This window comes from Limulus polyphemus, unplaced genomic scaffold, assembly GCF_000517525.1.
Source record: "Limulus polyphemus unplaced genomic scaffold, Limulus_polyphemus-2.1.2 Scaffold1138, whole genome shotgun sequence".
NCBI lineage: Eukaryota > Metazoa > Arthropoda > Merostomata > Xiphosura > Limulidae > Limulus > Limulus polyphemus.
Genome location: NW_013666748.1, coordinates 135670 through 141069, shown reverse-complemented (window position 1 = coordinate 141069; position 5400 = coordinate 135670). Strand labels below are relative to the sequence as shown.

The window sequence follows — 5400 nt, the reverse complement described above, 5'->3', positions numbered from 1 at the left end:
AAAACTGAAAATTTGTATGTACACAAGCATAGACCAATTGAACCTCCATACCAATTTTGGTGAAGATTCATTCACACCCTGCGAAGTAGTTATATGGACATACAACAGACAGTACTATTGTATTTATATCGTTAAATTATCATACGGTTTTTCATGTTCTTTTTCTTCACTTTCAGAATTTACAGACCCTCTCATTCGTTTTAACACATCTTAAATCTCTCCGTGGGTGTCCAGTCATGATTAAGATGAATCTAACATATAAAAATGTACATTTTCATTAGAGTTTTCTATTGGTCTTAATATTAAGTTTTTAGATATACCTGTATTTATTATTCTGATTGAGAAGTTAGTACACAAAATCACACACCAAAGTTGTAATGGTCTTCTGAAGGAGAATAGTGAACTATTCGAAAGCGCTCGAGTTTTGGGTCTTTTTTTTCAAAACCTGTGTTTATTAGTCACGATGCCGGATATAGAACACAGTTATTAGAATAGGAGAGGATGTTGTTAAACTTGTTCAACTTTACATAACAGTAAAAAGGTACGTTTACTATGTAAAGAGTACATGAGTATATGTAAAGAGTACATGAGTATATGTAAAGAGTACATAAGTATATGTAAAGAGTATATGAGTATATGTAAAGAGTACATGAGTATATGTAAAAAACAAACCATATATCTTGACAACCTTCCACAGATACTTTATTTATTGACGACTTTGACTTCCAAGACCAAGCTCAGACACGTCAAATGCACAAAAGTTCAATGGAGCAACAAAGAGGGACTTAACAGATGAGTGAAATAGGACTGCTGTGGTTCCAGCTTCTCAAACCATCTTTCTCCCGAAAAACAGTCGTTAATTTCTAGATATGACCGGAAGATTATGAGCTTTTGGACTGTGAGCCTTCATTTATTTATCATCCCGTTAACTGTATCACGAGATACGCCTAACTTCAATAGAATACTGTTTTTTGAGTAGCAGGGTTTCATACAGCGTGATCCAAATTTCAAATGCCCAATATTTAAACCTCTTTTATATTTAGTTTGTTTGTAATTAAACACAAAGCTACACAATGGGCTATCTTTGCTCTACCCACCACGGGTATCGAAATCCAGATTCTAGCGTTGTGCCACTGGGGAGCTCTATATTTAGAACATTTTATTTACAGTACCAGTCTCTGTGTGCCATAATAATGTACTCGTTTGTAATTAAGCAACAATGGGCTATCTGTGCTCTGCCCACCACGGGTATCGAAACCCGGATTCTAGCGTTGTAAGTCCGCAGACATACCGCTGTGCCACTGGGGGGCCAAAGATATATGGTCAACATTAGTGGAGTGAAAAGTCTTTTAATCGCATAAAATGTAATTTATTCAAAATTCATATCTTGGTACGGTGAAATATTATTTATTAACTAGCTGGAGTATCCGTACCCTGGACGGAAGTTATATAAATTCATTATTAATGAAAGGTTATCTTAGGACATGAAAAGTTGCTTCCCTTATATATGATTGTAAAAAAAAAACCTACAAAACACAAAATGCGAAACCACAAATTTTCATGTATTTCCACATGGACCCAACAAACCTTTATGCCAAATTTGGTGAAGATCCATCAACAGGAGGCGAAGTAGTGGTAAAAAGAAAACGCAATATGTAAAACTGAAAATTTGCATGTATCTCCCCATGGATCTAATGAACCTCCATGCCAACTTTGGTAAAGATCCAACTACAGGGGGCGTAGTAGTGGTAAAAAAACGCTCATAAGAACTGCAAAATGCAAAACTGAAAATCTGCATGTACCCCCGCATGGAACTAATGAACCTCCATACCAATTTTGGTGAAGATCCATCCACACCCTGTGAAGTAGTTACATGGACATACAACATACAATACTATTCTATTTATACAGATGCAGAATATTAACATACAAGGAAAACAAACAGTTTGTTCATGTAATTAACGGAAAATATATGTTTTAAAACTCACCATCAGTGAGAGATTATATCATGATATACTTGCAAAAATCAACACTTTGTGTTCAGAGAAAATATAAAAGTTTAGTGATGTCATTCGATATCTTTTTTTAGTTTTCTATCCATATCAGTTAAACCCAGCTCTCGACTTGACCCGCATAGACGACATATAGAAGTACGTTTCAGAACAACATTATTAAATCGCAAATTGGAAATGTCAAAAATAAGTAAACCCTACACGTGGGTGTAATTGTTATTAGGTAGTGGTAGAATGAGAGCTCGTGGAAACAGAAGCAGTTCATGCAGGATCCTGTATTACATCAATCTCCTGAATATGCTCGGAATCATTAGAAGGAAGACGTGCATTGGAAAAACCATGTTTAAAATTCATCAATCATTTTCAGCTGTTCCATTAACACGATTATTTCTGCGACTACTGACCTTTTACTTTATTAGATACACTATATATTTTTACTACCGTTATAATCAAACTGTGCTGTAAGGTATACGAGTTTGCCGATAACACTAATCAGGCAGAATTACTATAGCATCTTATACCACAATCAGTTGAACCAGACTTATTGTTTTCTGCTATTTCGAGTTGGAAATGTTTCTTATAGTCACATTTCACACAATTAACCACGTATCAAAGGTTTTCAGGCTTTTTACCCCCCCCCCTTCTAATATACTGCAAAGTTACCAAATAATCGCGTGACTACGACAATTCCAGAGTTAAATTTCACATTACTCATTTAAAACTTTTAAAAACTAACACCAGGTGGAATGGAGTCACTATGACCCCATGCTATCGTTCTAGGGTTAAACACATTAGTTTAAGAGTTTAACGTGTAAAACAAATAAGCAAAATGAACATTTGCACCTCAGGTTCGGTGATAAGCAAATACATTTAAAAACTCATCATTTTTTAGCGTGTTATACTTTTCCGATTTGAACTATTAATGGTGCCAGTTTCACTGGACATCTCTCAGAACAATACCATATTTTTGTTTTTTCCGATCAATCTTCTTTTTCTCATGCCACAACCTTGGACTTTTACTTGATAAATTTTTAACGTGATGTTTTTTGTTGTTTTTTTTTACACTTTACTACATAGAACAGATGTCTGTATGTCTGACCACATTTATGTTCGTATAGTATATCATACCATTAATTTAACTTAGATTTACTGTGGGGAAGAAAAAAGCTAAAGCGCATTCCATAATTAAAAGACTCAAGCAGAGGAAATTGCTGTAATAATGTAAGAAAGTTTAAACTGTAAGACAGCTTTAAAAAATATTAAGTCGATTACGTGCTTTGAAAAAAAAAACATCTTTGAGCATTCTGGCTCTGAGCGTTTCGGAAAGGAGACATTTACTTGTAGGGTATAGAATAGGATTTGAAATTACACTATAAAACTTTAAAAAATTGTTATTATACACAAAGCTACACAATGGGCTATCTGCGTTGTGCCTACCACGAGTATCGAAATCCGTTTTTTTTTTTTGCACTAAGCCACCGGGGGGGGGGGGCAACGAAATGCTAATGTGAAAACATGAATTACACAATTATTTTAAATATCAAACTCAAGCGAACATTTCATTGTCAGAGAGAGTTTGTTTGAAGTTAAGCACAAAGCTACACAATACCGATGTGCCACTGGGGGGCTGCCAGAGAGAGAAGAACCTAACTAATTATATGAATAAGTGGACACGCATGTTCCATTAGTATAATCGTAATTCACAGAAACCTCATTAACGTTGAATGAGTTGTTTGTTTGTTTGTTTGTTCCAGAATCTTCGCACCAAGCTACAGAAAGGGCTGTTGTCCCTAATTTTGAATTGATGGGATATAGGGAAAGTAGCCAGTCAACAGAACCCGTCAACACTTAGGTTACTACAATCTGACAGAATTGTATGATTTTATTGTCTCCTTTATACCGAACCCATGGCTCCGAACTGCAAAGCGCATTTTAGCGTCAACGGGTCCGCAAACCATGAATCCTAAAATTCACAGTCCGAGAAAACTGTTGCAAAATACTGGTTTCCATTGTGGGGTAGAAATATGACATAGGTTTCTTTTTTTTTCTGTAGGACTAACATTTATTTTGTCCTTGATATGTGCACGTTTTTCACATAACAAGTGGTAAAGAAAACCATTAAATTGATCTTGTTTCAATTACCTTTGGTTTTTTTTGTCATTTTCAAAGTTAATTGATACCTGTTATGGGTCACGGAGAACAGTACTTCATGTAACCGTGTGTAAAGTTAGGGCAATGTCCTTCGCTAGTTGCAAAGCTTAAAGATCACAGCCTACCAGTGAGGAACGAGAATGACCAGTCACGTGGTATCGCACTTCGGATTGGTAAATGCACGATTTTGTTTTAAATAGAAACCTCCAACTTATTTAGTTTTACTCATGCGTTTTTTTTTCCAAGTCATTACCGAATCTGACCCGATCCTATTCCGTAATACCATATGTTTCGAGTCTCCTGTTAATCGAACCTATCAGTTTCATCGTAAATCCCTACACAGTCCGTCTAAATATACCACACCATTATGAAAGTCAGTTAGTGCAATTGTAAAGATAAAGATTGTTTGTTGCTAAGCGGAAAACTACAAAAATTGGCTGTATGTATTATGTCACCGCGGGTATCGAAACCAGATTTATAGCTTTATAAGCTCTCAGTCTTACCACTAAGCCACCGAGGGGAATTAAAGACAAGAAGAATAACAAATGACTTGTATTAAGAAGAATAAACACCAGCTTTTTTAAGTAGAAATTTCTTGAAGAAGTAAAATATTCTTTAAATTATGACCCGATCGTGGTCTATTGAGTTGGGAATTCGAAAGTCTCGGGCAAGAGACGTGGTTCTATCAAACTCGCTTCGTACTTTCAACAATGAGTGCGTTATAAGAGTGACAGTCAATTCTTTTATTCTTTTATTATGAGTAGTCTTTTCATGCTATGGATGGTGGCTTCGTTTTTTTCAGCAATGAGTGCGTTATAAGAGTAACAGTCAATCCTGTTATTCTGTTATAAGTAGCCTTTTCATGCTATAGATGCTGGCAAAAGGTTGTCTACCCTCTGGTCTGCAGTTCCGAATAAGGGAACCAAAGAGGTCTCTGCTATGGCTGTTTATCCACTGTGTGCAGAAGGTGTAATTCAAATAAACAGACACACCCTCTCTCAGTTGTTCAACTGTAGGTATAAAGGCTTATAACTCTTAAACTCGGGATTCGATACCAGTTGTTGACACAGCACGGATAACCCATTGCGTAGCCTTATGCTCAACAATAAACATAGCGATAAGTGTTAGCGACAACAGGGGACCTGTTGGTCCATCTCGGCTGCCCCACACTCTAAACTAAACTATGATAAATTAAAGAAGAAAAAACACTTAAAACCAACCCTTATCATTCGTATAG

The 5400-nt window shown here is 36.0% G+C and overlaps 1 protein-coding gene across 1 annotated transcript in view; it reads left to right on the top strand.

The window, feature by feature from the left end:
• Window positions 1-5400, top strand: part of LOC111086484 (glutamate-gated chloride channel-like) — a 70617-nt gene that overhangs the window by 2756 nt on the left and 62461 nt on the right. The gene's annotated exons all lie outside the window — the stretch shown is intronic.